This window comes from Rhinatrema bivittatum, chromosome 5 (genome assembly GCF_901001135.1).
Source record: "Rhinatrema bivittatum chromosome 5, aRhiBiv1.1, whole genome shotgun sequence".
Lineage (NCBI taxonomy): Eukaryota > Metazoa > Chordata > Amphibia > Gymnophiona > Rhinatrematidae > Rhinatrema > Rhinatrema bivittatum.
The window spans coordinates 264,543,002-264,559,972 of NC_042619.1; the positions used below are offsets into that span (position 1 = coordinate 264,543,002).

Genomic DNA, 16,971 nt, shown 5'->3' on the forward strand with positions numbered 1-16,971 from the left:
AGAATAGGGATTCCTCCCCCCCCCTCCCGGTCTCTGTGCTTGACATGCCATCCGATGATCGTTCACGCCTCCGGTGGAGTTCAGGGGACAGGGCCAGCCTGGTGGGTTGAGCAGCCCTTGCAGTAGGCCCTGCTATAAGTCTCGTCTACTTCACTGCATGGTAGGCTGTGGTGGTGCTTTCATGCATTTTTTGGTATGCCACAGACAGACCTCTTCAATTCCATCGGATCATGCTTCTGTGCCCGACTGCGTGGCCCATTGTGCATTTGGTTGTGCGCCTAGTTGGGTGCCCATTTGTTTACACATGCATACGCATGCACGCACATGCACACGCTTTTTGAGCACATTTTCTGAGCATCCTGGGGGGCTCAGTTTGGGCACTTATATAGGCACAGTGTTGTGTGCCTTAATTGTATGCACCTAATTTTTTGCGTGCACTATTGTCATATGCCTTATAGGGCATATTGACAGGCTGATGGCGCCCATAACAAAGAAGGCTAGGTGTGTTGCCCTGTATGTTGTTTGTCATATTCGGGCATCTCAACCTGGCGTTCCCTCTAATTTGTGTCAGCAGTGTTTGGAGGCTCAGGGAGAATTACCTCCATCTAATTTTACAAAGCCTGGTTCTTCCCAGCCTGGTGCGGAAATGGAAAAAATGCTGTCAGAAGGGTCAACTAATTTTGGTGCTCCCTTAACTGATTTGTCAGCAGGGAAAGGTAGTTTAGTGGGCATAGGACAATTGCCCCCTGGTTTTGGTATGGAACCTTCTGCTTTCTCTTGGGTAGAATTTTTTCAATGATTGCACTTCTTCCTTCAGGCACAATTCCCAGCCCTGACCATTCTTAACAAGTCAGGATTGCAAGCAGTAAGGTCCCGTACGCCTAGTGCTACGGGTAAGTGTCAGGGTACACCTGAAACTGGTCTTCCCATTAGGGACCAAGATGGCACGGATGATGAGACCGATCCTTACTCCCTGGAGGATGGGAAAATTCCTCTGGGTTCTTTCATAGAGATGGTTCTTTCATAGGGATGAGGTTCTTTCATAGAGATGAGTTACTGGCGCTGATTTTTCAGACCTTGAAGATGCTGGGAGTTCCTGGGGCTGAATCCATGCCTGTGCCAAAGAAAGATTCCATTTTCAAGAATTAATTGATCTTGAATGGGACACCCCAGAGGCTAATTTTAAAGGAAGACGAGTCTTGGAAGGACTGTACCCCTGGATCCAGTTGAGAGAGAGCAATTACGTTTTCTGAAGGTGGATGTGCTTGTGTGTGCTGTCACTAAGTGGATGACTATTCCTGTAGAAGGGAAAGTGGCCTTAAAGGATGCACAGGATAGGAGAATTGAGGCTATCCTTAAACAGGCCTTTGAAGCAATGGCAATGAATTTGCAGATAGCTTTCTGTTGTTCCCTGGCGGCTCGCTCTTGTTTACTGCTCTCTCAGAAGATCAATGAATCTGGGGTAAATTCCAGGGCAGTGATGGAACCAACAGCTGCCTTTTTGGCAGATGCGGGCTGCGATTTGGTCCATACTTCAACCAGAGGGGTGGCTTTGGTAATAGTGGCTAGGCATCAGCTGTGGCTGAGAAACTGGTTGGCTGATACAAGCTCGAAGCCTAATCTTATGAAGTTGCTTTTTTAGTTTCAATGGTTTTTATTATTAACCAGAAAACAAACCCAGGGAGCATGGACAGTTATGCATCCTGGGATGTAAAGCAGGTACAATCATTTTGAACATAAATGATACCTCATTCCCAACCTATTATCTCCCCCGCCCATTACCCCCCTTATTGATATTCCCTCCCTTCCCCCCCAACGTCCTTAATGTGTGTGCTGCGCCGTCATGCCACCTTTTGAGGTGAAGTAGCTCAACAAAAAGGGTCCATCTCAAACAGTCATTAAGAATCAAACTCCTGGAGTGATGTGGCAAGGCTTGAATGTAATTGTCCCAGACTCGCAAAAATTTCCGTCGATGGAGAATGTTACGGAGCGCGCTCATCAGGACCGAACTTATGGCCTTTAGATACTGTTACGGAGCGCACCCTCAGGCCCGGTCAGGAGCTCGGAAGCGCGATCCATCTAGAGAGAAATGTGAGCCCTTGAGCCACGGCCTGACTCGGGGAGGAGCCCCAAGACACACCACGGGAGGTGAGCTGGTACCAGCATGGATGGAGCCTGAACAAGGCTGGAGCAAAGACAAGGCGTGGATTATCAGGGACAGGAACAAGGCTGGAGCAAAGACAAGGCATGGATTATCCGGGACAGGAACAAGGCTGGAGTAAAGACAAAGCGTGGATTATCCGGGACAGGAACAAGGCTGAAGATACTGACCCTCCACCGGACCTGCACACTAAAAGAAGACCAACAACGCAATGGTGGTCAATGAACAGTCCTCCGACCATTCCAAGCCCTTTCGGACCTGCCGCTGGGTAACGGCAAGAAGCGGCAAGCTGGATGGAGGCCAGGCAAAGACATGGATACTTGGACGAAGAGTCAGGATCAAGATTCAGGAGACGAAGACAGGATCAAGGTTCAGGAGACGAAGACTCAGGTTCAAGGTTCAGGAGTCGAGGAGTCAAGATCAAGGTTCAGGTTCAAAGTCAAGTACTAGGTTGAGGCTGCGACACAGTGCACACTACACAGCCCACCCACGGGACTGGGCGCGGACCATGCTTGATGCGGGGCAGAATCTAGATGAGATAATGGAGCAAGTGAGAAGGACATGTCCCAGAAACAGAGGCCTGCACCAGGGTGCGCCGTACACAGCCGCTTGTGGCTGGTCACAGACCACATGGAAGGAGCAGACACAAAGAATCCGATGGCCGTCAAGGTTCAAGACACAGGACCAAGACAGGACTTGGCTTCAGGCAGGGATTCAGGACCAAGACAGGACTTGGCTTCAGGTAGGGATTCAAGCCACAGGACCAGGACCGGACTTGGCTTCAGGCAGGGAAAGGGATTCAAGTCACAGGACCAAGACCGGACTGGCTTCAGGCAGGGATTACCCTCCGGAGACTTGTGCTGCAAACGAGGAAAGGTGGACATCAAAGAACCAGAGGTATAGGACATCAAGGCTGGATCACGGAACATCAGGGACATCTGGAGTGGATCATGGACATCAGGACTGGATCACGGACATCAGGACTGGAAACTTCCCAAACCACAAACGAAGGAATTCTGACGAGGGACGAGACCAAGACATCAGGATGAGAAGACCAGGAACATCAGGATCAGGAACATGAAGAACACTGAACACAAAGCCATCTAGACAGATGAAGACCACGGAGGACCTGGACCGGTCATGGAGCACAGACAACTGTGGAACCCGATCGAAGGCCTCAAGGAACAGGAAGAGAGCCCTTTTATAGGGCTGGAACAGGAAATGAAGATCTGAAGACTTCTGGTGGGGCCGCGGGCTTTTCCCACCACTGGCCCTTTAAATAGAGTGAAGAGGCACGCACTGGCGCCTAGAGGAGGGCCCAGAGTGGTGTCGGCATCCTCAGCCGCGCAGGCGGAGGAGCAGGCAGGCATTGGGGACGGCCTCCAGGCCGCAGGATGACATCGGAGCGACAGCGGCTTTCCTCTGCCGCTCAAAGAGGTGGTTCTGGGTGCGGGGGTCCGGGCCGCAATGGCGCAGCCTCCAGGCCGCATAGAGGTGGCATCAGCGGCAGCCTGCCACAAAGGGTGCTGGCATCGGCAGCATCGGCACTAGGCCGCAATGAAGATGGCGTCAGGCAGAAGTGTCTTGGCGGCGGCACCAAGCCGCAAAGACAGAAGGCGGCGCAGCGGTTCGGGCAGCATCGGAATAGTGAGTAAAAGTGAGAGGCCTGCTCGTGGGGGTTAGCTCTGCGGGCAGGAATCGTAACAGAGAGGAGACATCTTGGAAGCCAAGTTTTCCATCTGCATCAAACGATGTCGAGCATTTCTCCACATCCAGAATGTAGGCATGTCACTGTCCTTCCAAAGGAGTAATATAAGTTGTTTCCCCACCAAACAAGCTTTATTAATAAACACATGATACTCTGGCCCCCGAAGTATTGATGGAGGAATGCAACTAGAATCGGAGGACAAGCCCAAAAGACATGAGACGGTACTGGAAGGCCCACCACACTTCTCACATGCCCCTGTTTCTTGTGAGTTGACTTTAGCCATAATTTTGGGGGATAGATATGCTCTCCGAAGGAATTTGTATTGCATCTCTCTATAGTACATGTTAAAGGTTATCTTTGATATTTGTTTAAAACCAGATTGAAGGGTAAAAGGCGTAATAGTAAACACTCCATCCCCATTCCTCCTATCAGCCAACAGGGCACTAACATCCTCAGTTCCTCACCTTTTCAGAACTTTATGAGCAGCAGATAAGGAAAGAAGCTGCAGTTTGTCTAGAGAAAGTGCCTCATGCAAAGCCCGAAACGTGGCGGAGTGCTTGGTATCTGGTGGTAGGGAACGAACATAATGTTGCAGCTGTAAATAGTAGAATATGTGGGCGGCTCGTAAACAATATTGATTCTTCAGTTGAGGAAAGGCAAGAAGTGCCCCTTCCTCATCGAGGACATGCCCCAGTTGGGTAATGCCCTGTTCTGCCCAATAACGAAAGGCATGTAATTACACAAAGGGTATATTAAATACAACTCTCTATAATCTTGTCATAAAATTACACAAATTTAGAGAGCCAAATTAAATATATTAAACATGCAAAATTTATTTAAATCCACCAACAACCTATATAGACAATAAAAGCTAAGCTAGCACACTCACACATTCATACCAACACATTAAAAAATATGTTCGTTGAGATATCACATACAAAATGCACTCTTGCTACAAATATGTTACACATATATACTTTCTATACAAACAATCAACAATGTAAGTCTCATATATTGCCATGAGTTTCTTCAACTAAGATGTTTAATTCCTGATGTCCGACAAAAGTAGATCAAAAGATCTCTTCGTTTCACTCCTCACACGAGGGGCTTCCTCAGGGACCAATATGATTCACATGTGTGTTACATATGCTACCGCACTGTAATAAATCAATATAACAGGAATTACCCTCTAAATTAATCTAGAGAACCCTTATCACTCATTGCCAATCAAAATATCTCTTCAATTTTTTAACTTTTTTAATTACAAACATTTTTTTAAACATTAAAACCCTACCCGAATTCACCATCACCAAGCTTAATTTAAAAATATCTCCAATTTCTTTGGTAAGAAGTTGGACACCACGGTGCACAGGAAAAGTACAGACAGGAATACACTTTTGCATTATTGTAGTTTTCATCCGAAACAATTGAAGGATAACATCCCCATAAGTCAATTTTTGCGATATCGTCGGTTATGTACGTCCACGGCCGAGTTTAAAATGCAGGCATCCCAGTTACAGGATAGATTTATAGCTAGAGGGTATTCTAAGTCTGTTATAAAAAAAGCTTACAAACGTGCACTATATTCGAACAGGGACAACTTGTTGATTTATAATCCAAAAGAGACTTTAAATCGGATGATCTGTACCATCCCATTTTCTATGAAGAGCACTCAGATAAAAGATATTGTGTTAAACCATTGGCACATTCTGTCAACTATACCTTGTTTTACAGAGAATCCTGTATTTGCCATGAAAAAACGTCAAACTTTATATGATAAACTTAAGGGTGGTAAGGTATCAGGTGATTTAGGTTCGACATATGGACAAGTGCCTTGTGGATCGTGTTCTGTTTGTCCTTTAACGCTGCGGTGTCAAATGTTTTGTCATCCTCATTTGAAATTTCCCTATAAAATTCCAAGGCTGTTTGATTGCAACACTAGTGGAGTGGTATACGCTATTATTTGTCCGTGTAATTTAATCTACATAGGACAAACGACGCGTTCTATTCGTTGTCGTATTATTGAGCACCGAAGCCGTATTAAGGCATTACGGGAACATGCTCCTTTAGTAAGCCATTGGATCGAGAGTAGCCATACTGTAGAAGATATTCGCTTTTTTGTGATTAAGCAAGTAACCCTTCAACATGGGGGAGATTTATCCCTCATGTTAAGAAAGATTGAACAACAATTTATTTTTAGTTGGCAGACTGTGATACCGTTAGGACTCAATGGTCCTATAGAATGGAATGCGTTTTATTAACAGGTGGGTCGGTGAAAGTTTCAGCAGGGTCTATTATGTTTTGATTAGAATAAAAGTGGTTTGTTCCTTGGACAACTATGTTGAGGTTGTGAGAAAATAATTGACAAGTGTGTCTAATTATTAGTGCTCGCTTTATATAAAGTTGTTTGAACAAGCATGACTTTCATTCTTCAGCGGGTGACGGCGTGGTACGTCACCTCCGGTCTGAACGTGAGTATTGGAAGGTTTCCTGTGCATTGCAGTAGTTGGTGGTGAATGGTAAGTGAGTTTTCTAGGTATAAGGATAATTTTGTGGGTTATATCGTTACAGGATATGTTTTTTGAGAGCACAGGTTGGTGTGTCTTATAAGGTCCTTGAGAAGGTATTGAAGTTAGTACCGGTTTGTAACATTTAACGGGAATACCGATTGACACGCCGTGAAAAATGAAGTGTTTGAATTGATGCCCCGGATGTATTGAAAATACTGGGAGGAATGGCGTTTATAAGAAGTTATTGAAGTGAAACATATGGATGTATTTATAACTTAAGGTAGGTATGGCCGTGATATATATTTGACCTGAGTTTGTCAGGGGTTCAGTATAGGTTAAAGAGGAGAAAGAAAAAAATCTTGTTTTTTATTATTTGATTGTAAAGGGTTTGGTTAAAGTATAGGGTTATAAAAGAAATTGGAGATATTTTTAAATTAAGCTTGGTGATGGTGAATTCGGGTAGGGTTTTAATGTTTAAAAAAATGTTTGTAATTAAAAAAGTTAAAAAATTGAAGAGATATTTTGATTGGCAATGAGTGATAAGGGTTCTCTAGATTAATTTAGAGGGTAATTCCTGTTATATTGATTTATTACAGTGCGGTAGCATATGTAACACACATGTGAATCATATTGGTCCCTGAGGAAGCCCCTCGTGTGAGGAGTGAAACGAAGAGATCTTTTGATCTACTTTTGTCGGACATCAGGAATTAAACATCTTAGTTGAAGAAACTCATGGCAATATATGAGACTTACATTGTTGATTGTTTGTATAGAAAGTATATATGTGTAACATATTTGTAGCAAGAGACTGCATTTTGTATGTGATATCTCAACGAACATATTTTTTAATGTGTTGGTATGAATGTGTGAGTGTGCTAGCTTAGCTTTTATTGTCTATATAGGTTGTTGGTGGATTTAAATAAATTTTGCATGTTCAATAACGAAAGGCTGCAGACTGAGACCCAGGCATAAATTGAGATTTTTCCTGGAGAGGGAGGAGATGGGCATATAATTGCAGGATACCCAATTGCTTACCTAATAGCCTCCATGCTTGCTGAATTGGCTCTGCAAAGCCTCTCTGGTAGGGCGGCACTGGGCACTTGTAGTACAAATCTTAAGTCAAGAGGGGCCACCAACGCTCGATCAGCCTCCAAATTGATATAGGTAGAGGAATCTAAGAGCCAATCCCACACTATACACAATTACTGGCTAAATTATAAAGGGCTAAGTCAGGAATCCCCATCCTTCCCCAACCCCACCATTCCCTCAACCCTTTCAAGGGGATATGGGACTTTTTACCTCGCCAAAGAAAAGAGCGGAGGTTCTTATTCAATTCAGAAAGATCTTTTCATCTGGTATGGAGGGGAAAGTTCTGTTAAACATATAGCCACTGTGGGAGTAATACCATTTTAAAAAGATTATTATGACCCCCTTATGAGAGCGGCAAATCTCGCCAGGCTTGCATCATGTCTCGAGAATGTCATAACAAGGGGGAAATATTTAAAGATTATAGGGCCGTTAGGTCCATAGAGAGGTGTATTCCCAGATATCGAATAGTGCCTTCTGCCCAATGCAAAGGGAAGGGCTCTACCCATCCCTCTTTGAGAGTAGAAGGATAGCCTAATGCTTCGGATTTATCCAAATTTATCTTAAGGCCTGAGAAGCCTTCAAAAGTTTGAAAGACATTCAACAGAGCAGGCAAGGATCGTGTGGGATCAGTTAAATATACCAGAATGTCGTCTTCAAAAGCAGCATATTTAAACAAAGTACCCTGAAGCCGTATCCCTCTTATTTCCCTTGTGGCCTGGATATGCAGTAGCAAGGGTTCAAGGGTCAGCAGGAAAATAAGGGGGGACAAGGGGCACCCCTGTCTGGTCCCTCTGCCAATTGGAAACATAGTAGACTGCGAGCCATTGGCTACAATAGAAGTTGTTGGGGTGAATACTATTAAAGAAAAAGCCTTCAAAGCCCAGACGGCGCAAGAGATGGACCATGTATCGCCATTTTATCTGATCAAACGCTTTTTCCGCGTTAAAATTTGTAACCTATCGTGTTAAAATTTGTAGCCTATCATTAAAATCATCTATTGTACCCGAAGACTGGAAAGTTGCCAATGAAACCCTAATATTTAAAAAGGGCTCCAGGGGCAATCTGGGAAACTATAGACCAGTGAGCCAGACTTTAGTGCCAGGAAAAATAGTGGAAACTATTCTAAAGATCAAAATTATAGAGCATATAGAAAGACATGGTTTAATGGAACACAGTCAACATGGATTTACTCATGGGAAGTCTTGCCTAACAAATCTTCATTTTTTTGAAGGGGTTAATAAACATGTGGATAAAGGTGAACCAGTAGATGTAATGTATTTGGATTTTCAGAAGGTGTTTGACAAAGTCCCTCATGAGAGGCTTCTAAGAAAACTAAAAAGTCATGGGATAGGAGGTGATGTCCTTTTGTGGATTACAAACTGGTTAAAAGACAGGAAACAGAGAGTAGGATTAAATGGTCAATTTTCTCAGTGGAAAAGGCTAAACAGTGGAGTGCCTCAGGAATCTGTACTTGGACCGGTGCTTTTCAATATATTTATAAATGATCTGGAAAGGAATACAATGAATGAGGTTATCAAATATGCGGATGATACAAAATTATTCAGAGTAGTTAAATCACAAGAGGATTGTGATACATTACAGGAGGACCTTGCAAGACTGGAAGATTGGGCATCCAAATGGCAGATGAAATTTAATGTGGACAAGTGCAAGGTGTTGCATATAGGGAAAAATAACCCTTGCTGTAGTTACACGATGTTAGGTTCCCAGGAAAATATCTAGGCATCATAGTGGATAATACTTTGAAATCGTCGGCTCAATGTGCTGCAGCAGTCAAAAAAGCAAACAGAATGTTAGAAATTATTAGAAAGGGAATGGTGAATAAAACAGAAAATGTCATAATGCCTCTGTATCGCTCCATGGTGAGACCGCACCTTGAATACTGTGTACAATTCTGGTCGCCGCATCTCAAAAAAGATATAGTTGCAATGGAGAAAGTACAGAGAAGGGCATCCAAAATGATAAAGGGAATGGAACAGCTCCTCTATGAGGAAAGGCTGAAGAAGTTGGGGCTGTTCAGCTTGGAGAAGAGATGGCTGAGGGGGGATATGATAGAGGTCTTTAAGATCATGAGAGGTCTTGAACGGGTAGATGTGAATCGGTTATTTACACTTTCAGATAATAGAAGGATCAGGGGGCATTCCATCAAATTAGCAAGTAGCACATTTAAGACTACTCAGAGAAAATTATTTTTCACTCAACGCACAATTAAGCTCTGGAATTTGTTGCCAGAGGACGTGGTTAGTGCAGTTAGAGTAGCTGTGTTCATAAAAGGTTTGGATAAGTTCATGCAGGTGAAGTCCATTAACTGCTATTAATCAAGTATACTTAGCTAATAGCCACTGCTATTAATTGCATCAGTAGCATGGGATCTTCTTGGTGTTTGGGTACTTGCCAGGTTCTTGTGACCTGGCAAGTACCCAGGTCACAAGAACAGAGTGGTCTGACCCAGCATGGCAATTTCTTATGTTCTTATGTTCTTAAAACTGAACACCCGGTAAGGATCTTCCACTCTGTGGCACAGCGCCATTGCAGTCAACACCAGCCTTATATTGGTGAGGCTGTAGCACCTTCGTACAAAGCCCACTTGACCAGGTTTAATTAATGCAGGCATAACAATGGCCAATCAGCCAAAATTTTAGCTAACAATTTCTGATCAAATTTTAATAGAGAAATTGGGCGATAAGACGCCAGAGTTAGGTGATCCCTGCCTGGTTTTGGAATCAACGTTATGTGAGCAGAGTTCGTGAAGGCGGGGTATTTCCCAGACAGAACCAAGGCATTGAAAGTGGAGGATAGAGGGTCTCCCAACTCATCCACCAAATGTTTGTAAAATTCTGCCATGAAGCCATCAGTTCCTGGGGCTTTGAATCAGCACACATTCCGAATAGCCAATTTAACCTACTCCTCCCCAATGGGACGATTTAACCATTCGCATTGTTCCGGGGTCAGTCTGGGAAGCTCCACCTGAGAGCAAAATTGATCACACTGATCTTGATCCCATCCTTAGGAGGAATATAGAGTGGAGTAAAACTCCCTAAAACTGTCTAATATGGCAGGGGTATCATTGACCACTCGACCATGGTGTTATGGTTTGTTATATGTGAACCCTGGGCCGAGGTGAGAGGTGTCACCGCCCACAGGGAGGAGCCCTGTGAGCCTCACTGTCAGGAGGCGTGATCCCAACAGACGTCAGAGACAGCTGTGGAATAGAGTATTGATAGATAGAAAAGCACAGCCCGTGGAGTGGGAGTGCAGGAGTGGTGATGATGTCAAAGTAGAGGGATATACCCAGAGGGAATACCTCACAGAAGGAGATCCAGTAGTGGCCCGCAGGGCGGGGTACGCCGAGGAAGTCTCTTTGTAGTAGCGATAGGTCGTGACCTGCAGCGCAGGGTGCACCGAAGGAATCTCTTAGTAAGTAGTGACCTTGTAGCACAGGAAATACCGAAGCTGGTTCTTCAAGGTGATGGAATGGTAGTGGCCTGCAGCGTAGGGTACACCAAGGGATTCCCCACAGAGATGGTAGGTTGGATCCTAAACTCACCAAGAGCAATCTTGGCGTTCAGTTCGACATGAAACAGGGCAGGGTGTTCCTGCCGGAGGGCTATATTCAGAAGCTGATGGTGCAGGTGCATCTATTGATAAACACAATATGCCTTGACAGTGTGGTCCTATCTTCAGGTACACGGATTAATGGCAGCAACCCTGGAAGCGGTGCCATGGGTGAGGGTGCATATACGTCCTCTTTAGCGCACTTTGCTGTCTTGTTGGAGCCCACAGTCTATTCAATGTGGCTCCACCTGCCGATGGAGGTCAGCTCTCAATTACAGTGGTGTTTAAAAGCAGATCATGTAAGAAAGGGGATTTCCCTAAAATCACCGGACTGGCTAGCACTCATGACAGATGTGAGCCTCCAGGGTTGGGGAGCTTACTGTCAGGAACTGACAGCGCAAGGGCACTGGAGTGCAGAAGAGTCTCTCTGGAACTTCAATCAGCTGGAAGTCCATGTGGTCCAGTTGGCATGCATGTAGTTCAGCAACAGATTGCAGGGTTGAGCAGTCCAGATAATGCAACAACAGTTACATACATCAATTGGCAGAGAGGAACCAAGAGACATCAAGCATCATAGGAAATAGCCCAACTTATGGAATGGGTGGAAGTTCATCTTCAGGAGATCTCAGCCTCGCACACTGCAGGAAAAGACAATGTGAGAGCAGACTTTCTCAAAAGACAAGAGACTGGATCTAGGAGAATAGGAATTGTAAAGCGAGGTATTTCAGCTAATAGTGGATCACTGGGGCCTTCCATTTCTAGACCTGCTGGCGACTTCTTGCAATGCGAAGGTTCCTTGATTCTCCAGTCGCAGGAGAGATCCAAATTCCTTGGGCATCGATGCTGTCATGAAGGAGTGGCCGGAGAGCAAGCTGTTGAATGCTTTTCCCAAGTGGCCCATGTTTGGCAGAATAATTCGGAGGATTGAGAGTCACAGGGTGTTGGTGATTCAGGTGGCACCAGATTGGATGAGGAATCCATGGTATGTAGATTTATGAAGGCTCCTTGTGGAATCTCCTCTCTGGCTTCTGGCACACAGGGATCTGCTAAGGCAGGGGCCTATTCTTCATGAAGATCCAAATCGATTTGAGAGGGCTAGGTTGCTGAAGCGTGGATATTCTGTTGTGGTGATTGCCACCTTGCTCTAAGTGAGAAAGTACTCCACTTCCTTAGCCTATGTGTGGATTTGGTGAGTGTTTGAAGCTTGGTGTGAAGATAAAGGAGTTATTCCTTTTTCAGTTAAGATCCCACTCATTTTGGAACTTTTTGCAGCATGGATTGAGTAAAGGGTTGGCCCTTAATTCCTTAAGGGTACTGGTGGTGGCTCTTGCCTGTTTCCGAGTTCAGGTGAATGGTGGGACCTTTTTGGCTCATACAGATGATGTTATGCTTAGGCTTGTGGACCCTTGGCCGATGAGAGGATGGTATACCTTTCGGAGGGTCCGTAGGCTCTCTCGTCGGGTGGCGAGGCAGAACAGGAGGCAGGACCAGCAGACCCTTGGCACTAGAGACTGAGGCGAACATGGAGACGATGAAGAGAGGAGATACGGCGCTGTGTCTTCACCACTGGTGGTCTGCGGTCCCCCCGGGAGGAGCCCGTAGGGCTCCGACCGCTGGGACTTAGGTGGACCTAGGGAGGTCAGGGTAATGGTGCAAAGGCCAACTGGAGCTTCGCCATGAAAGCCCACGGTCCCCCCAGGAGGAGCCCATAGGGACCCGGGCCGCTGGGACTTAGGTGGGCCCTTGGAGACGGAGTCTTGAAGGAGTCCTAAGTCGTGTGCCAGAGGATCGTCGCTCACCAGTCCGAAGTCGTGTACCAGAGAATCACCGCTTGCCAATCCGAAGTCAGGAACCAGAGAATCACCGTAAGCCAATCCGAAGTCAGGAACCAGGAACACCAAGACGGAACAGGATCCAAAGCTCAAGGACTCACCGAAGCAAGCAGACTGGACAGCGCTGGAGGACGTTGCCAAGTCACTGGATGAGCAGAGGAAGCTGCCTTTTATACTTCCTCTGCCCTGGCTGATAGAGAACAGGTGAGGCCATTTAAAGGGATGGGTCCTTTTAATTCTGTGGAGGGGGCATGGCCTAGTGCTTAAGCATGGCGGCGGCCATTTTGGATTTCTCCCACAGAGGGGAGACACCGCTGGGGGGAAGCAGGACGGCTTCCCCTGCAACGGGCAGCGTCGGAGGCCGCTCGGGCGCAATGGCCCGAGTCAGAGCCCTCCCCCGGGGCTCCTGCGGCGCCGCAAATCAGGTAGGGGGCTGCGGTCATGGGGCGCCACGGCAGCGGAGCACAACAGTACCCCCCTCTTTAGGGCATCTCCCTGGAGGCCTGGGTTTAGCTGGATGGTCCTTGTGAACTGCTCCAGCAAATTCCGGTCCAGGATGTTAGACAGTGGTTCCCAGGAATTCTCCTCGGGGCCGAAGCCTTCCCACGCTATCAGGTATTCCTATTTCTTCCTGTGTTTCCTCACATCTAGGACCTCTTGGACTTGATAAGTGAGGTCATCTTCAGAGGCAATAGGTTGCAGAGTCGGAGGCGTGCTGGAAGGCCATGATAATACCAGAGGCTTCAGTAGGGAGACGTGGAACGTGTTGTGAATCTTGAGAGACGGGGGGAGACGAAGATGATATGAGACTGCTCCCACCTGCCTGATGATGGGAAACGGTCCAATGAATCGCGGGGCCAGTCGCGATGATGGCAGCTTCAAGTGGATGAACTGCGTGCTCAACCAAACCTTCTGGCCCGGCTTGAGAGGCAGGTACGGTCTTCTGTGCCGGTCAGCATAACTCTTAGCTGCCTGGCCTGACCTGACCAGGGCGAGTTGAGTGGCTATCCACAGCCGATGCAGCTCATCGGCAGAGAGTTGAGCTGTCGGAGATGCGACTGTGATGGGGACAGGCAGTGGCGGGCGTGGCTGTTTCCCATTCACTATCTGAAAGGGGGAGACCCCCGTAGCGGCAGAGATATGAGAATTCAGCGCGAATTCGGCCCAGGGTAACAAGCTAGCCCAGTCATCTTGTTTTTCGTTAACATATAGACGAAGGAATTGCTTCAAGGTCTGGTTGGTTCTCTCTGCAAGACCGTTGGTTTGTGGATGGTAGCCGGATGTATAATCTAGAGTGACGTCGAACTTCTGGCAGAGAGCCCTCCAGAATTTGGCCGTAAATTGAGGCCCTCGATCAGACAGGATGCCTTTAGGTAGGCCATGAAGCCTGAAGATGTGCTGGACGAACAGCTGGGCCAGCTGGGGTGCCGATGGCAATCCTGGCAAAGGTAAGAAGTGTGCCATCTTGCTAAAACGATCAACTACCACCCAAATTACCATGTTGCCATTGGATAGTGGCAGGTCCACCATGAAGTCCGTCGCCACGTAGCTCCACGGTTCAGAAGGCGTGGGTAATGGTTGAAGTAAGCCTGGGGTGGACCCGAAGATTCTCTTGTGGCGGGCACAGGTCTGGCAGGACTCCACATAGGCCCGGACATCCTTATTTACCTTTGGCCACCAGTAATATCGGTGCAGAGTCTGCAATGTGCGGGATTGCCCTGGGTGGCCGGAACATCGGGAATCGTGAGCCCATGCCAGCACTTGTTTCCGTAAGCATGGCGGAACCAGAGTTTTCCCAGGCGGAATGATGGTGGTAGCCGACAGGAGGATGCGGGATGGCTCAATAATGTACTGAGGTTCCTCAGAACCTTCTGTTGAATCAAATACTCGAGATAGGGCATCAGCCTTGATGTTCTTCCCAGCCGGTCTGTACCGGAGAATGAAATTAAAACGGGTGAAGAACAGGGCCCACAGGGCTTGTCGTGGGTTGAGCCGTTGCGCCCGGTGCAAGTATTCTAAGTTCTTATGGTCCGTGAAGACCGTAAACTGGTGCTGTGCCCCTTCCAGCCATGGGCGCCATTCTTCCAAGGCCACCTTGATGGCCAAGAGCTCCTTGTCGCCGATGGCATAATTCCGCTCGGCAGGCGAGAACTGGCGGGAGAGGAAGGCACACGGATGTAGCTTATGGCCCTCGGAGGCCTGGCTCCGGACAGTCCCTACTCCCTCTGAGGATGCGTCCACCTCTATAAAGAAGGGTCGTTGCGGATCCGGGTGCCGAAGGCAGGGTTGTTGCGTGAATGCTTCCTTGAGACGACGAAAGGTGGCCTCTGCTGCCGGAGGCCATTTTTGGGATCCGCGCCTTTCCGGGTCAGAGCTGTCATCGGGGCAACAATTGACGCGTAGTGAGGGATGAAAGAGCGGTAATAGTTGGCAAAGCCTAGAAATCTTTGGAGTGCCTTGAGCCCGGATGGCTGTGGCCATTCCCGAATGGCACTTAGCTTTTGTGGATCCATGCGGAATCCCTGACTGGAGACTATATATCCCAGGAAGGGAAGAGACTCCTGCTCAAACTGGCACTTTTCAAGCTTTGCATACAGCTTATGTTCTCTGAGGCGTTGTAACACTTGAACGACGTGCCGCCGGTGAGTGGCCAAGGTATCGGAAAAAATCAGGATATCGTCCAAGTAGACTACGACGCATTGGTACAGGAGGTCACGGAGTATCTCGTTCATAGTATTCTGAAATACTGCGGGGGCATTACAGAGCCCGAATGGCATCACCAAGTACTCATAGTGGCCGTCACGGGTATTGAAGGCCATCTTCCATTCGTCACCTTCCTTAATACGAATGAGGTTGTAGGCCCCTCGGAGATCCAGTTTGGAGAAGATCCTTGAACCTTGTAGCCGGTCAAATAGCTCAGAGATGAGAGGCAGGGGATAACGGTCCTTGATCGTTATGGCATTCAGGCCCCTGTAGTCAATGCAGGGGCGGAGCGTCCCATCCTTCTTTCCGATGAAGAAGAATCCAGCCCCTACGGGGGACTTTGACTTCCGAATGAAGCCCTTCTCCAGGTTCTCTCTAATATATTCATTCATAGCCTACGTCTCTGCAGGAGAGAGGGCGTAGGTGCATCCTCGAGGAGGCTCAGTGCCAGGGAGGAGATTGATGGCGCAATCGAATGGTCGATGAGGTGGAAGTACTTCAGCCTTCTGCTTAGAAAACACATCTGCGTACGAGGCATATAAAGCTGGCAGGCCTGGGAGGCTGATGGAGGCGATTGGGCAGGGCCCTGGAGCCACAGCTTGGAGGTAATTGCCATGGCAATTCGGCCCCCAATGAGCCAGCTGCAAGGTCTTCCAATCGAACTGGGGCTCGTGCTCCTGGAGCCACGGTAGTCCTAGACAATGGGATGGATAGAGTACTCCAGGACATAAAATGACATCTGTTCCTGATGCAGGACCCTGGCCCTCAGCTGGACAGGAATAGTGGCGTGCATCACCCATTCCGGAAGAGGCTTCCCTTGGATGGAGGAGATGACCAAGGGACGAGACAGCGGAACTTGAGAAATCTTTAAATGTTCAACCAGGCCTTTCATGATAAAATTCCCGCCGGCACTGGAGTCCACCAAGGCCAGCGTGTGGAACTCTCCATCCGCTGCGGTTAATGCCACTGGCAGGGTTAGTGGAGGTACAGGAGTGGTACGGCCCAGGAAGAGACCTCCTTCAGGTCCTAGGCCCGAGAGTTTCCCGCACGCGTCGGGCAGGCAGCAATCCGTTGGCCCGCTGCATCGCAGTAAAAACAGAGCCCCTCCCTCATTCGCCGTCGACGCTCTTGTGGAGAGACTCTCCCGCGACCCAACTCCATGGGTTCCTCGGCGGGGGCTCGGAGGTCGGTTGAAGTGCTCCTAGGGGAGGGCGAGGACCTTCTTGCTGTCTTTACCTCTGGAAGACAAAACCGCATGCGACGGTCCACACAGTTGGCTAATTCTATCAGGCCATTGAGGTCGTCTGGAAATTCCTTCACGGCTAATTCGTTTTTTAGGCGTGAGGATAGCCCTTCCAAGAAGATCCCATGGAGGCAATCTTCTCTCCAATTTAA

General features: G+C 47.6%; 1 protein-coding gene across 2 annotated transcripts in view; it reads left to right on the forward strand.

Annotated features, from left to right (window-relative positions):
• LOC115092719 (disintegrin and metalloproteinase domain-containing protein 9-like) overlaps window positions 1-16,971 on the forward strand; it is a 506,232-nt gene that overhangs the window by 284,926 nt on the left and 204,335 nt on the right. The gene's annotated exons all lie outside the window — the stretch shown is intronic.